General features: G+C 52.7%; 1 protein-coding gene across 1 annotated transcript in view; it reads right to left on the bottom strand.

The window, feature by feature from the left end:
* Window positions 1-977, bottom strand: part of Kl (klotho) — a 43,100-nt gene that overhangs the window by 2,066 nt on the left and 40,057 nt on the right. The window lies entirely within an intron of this gene.

The raw sequence follows: 977 nt of genomic DNA, 5'->3' as shown, positions 1-977 counted from the left end.
TGTGTGTGTGTGTAACAATCATAAACAAAGAAGTCATAGAATTTGAGAGAGAGTGGGGACACAGAAGGAATTATCAGGGGAAGGAAGAGGGAGGGACAGAAATGATACAAACCCAGTACTCATGTATGAAATTCTCAAAAAAACTACATGATTAAAAAAAGTGTAAATGTCACAGGAAAACCAAAGATGATAATCTGCAAGGAGGAAGAGGAGGAGGAGGGGGAGGAGGAAGAGGAGGAAGAGGAGGAGGAGGGGGAGGAGGAGGGGGAGGAGGAAGAGAAGGAGGAGGAGGAGGAAGAGGAGGGGGAGGAGGAAGAGGAGGGGGAGGAGGAGGAGGGGGAGGGGGAGGAGGAGGAGGGGGAGGAGAAGGAGGAGGGGGAGGAGGAAGAGGAGGAGGAGAAGGAGAAGGGGGAGGGGGAGGAGGAGGAGGAGGAGGGGGAGGAAGAGGAGGAGGAGGGGGAGGAGGAGGAGGAGGGGGAGGAGGAAGAGGAGGGGGAGGAGGAAGAAGAGGAGGAGGGGGAGGAGGAAGAGGAGGAGGGGGAGGAGGAGGAGGGGGAGGAGGAGGGGGAGGAGAAGGAGGGGGAGGAGGAAGAGGAGGAGGAGGAGGAGGAGGAGGGGGAGGAGGAAGAAGAGGAGGAGGAGCCCTATCAAGAGACAGGGAGGGGGACAAGGGAGGACAGAGGCAGAAGTGAATGGAAACAGTCTATAATGAGATCCCCCCACCTGAACAAAATCTCATAAGGAAGGAACTCTGTTATTTTCTATGCTCACAAAAACAATTTTAAAAAGTAAGAAGAAAAAAAAGTTAAAGAAAAGCTAAAAAACAATGGAAGGAAGGAAGGAAGGAAGGAAGGAAGGAAGGAAGGAAGGAAGGAAGGAAGGAAGGAAAGAAAGACCTGGGGTCCTTTGAGGCAGAAGACAAGAGGCTAGGCTTTGACAGATTGAGGACAGTGCTAAGGACTCTTGTCTCCCCCCCC

This window comes from Grammomys surdaster, unplaced genomic scaffold (genome assembly GCF_004785775.1).
Source record: "Grammomys surdaster isolate TR1022 unplaced genomic scaffold, NIH_TR_1.0 362, whole genome shotgun sequence".
Classification (NCBI taxonomy): Eukaryota; Metazoa; Chordata; class Mammalia; order Rodentia; family Muridae; genus Grammomys; species Grammomys surdaster.
Note: the sequence above shows the minus strand (reverse complement) of the source record. Positions and strands in the feature narration are given on the sequence as shown.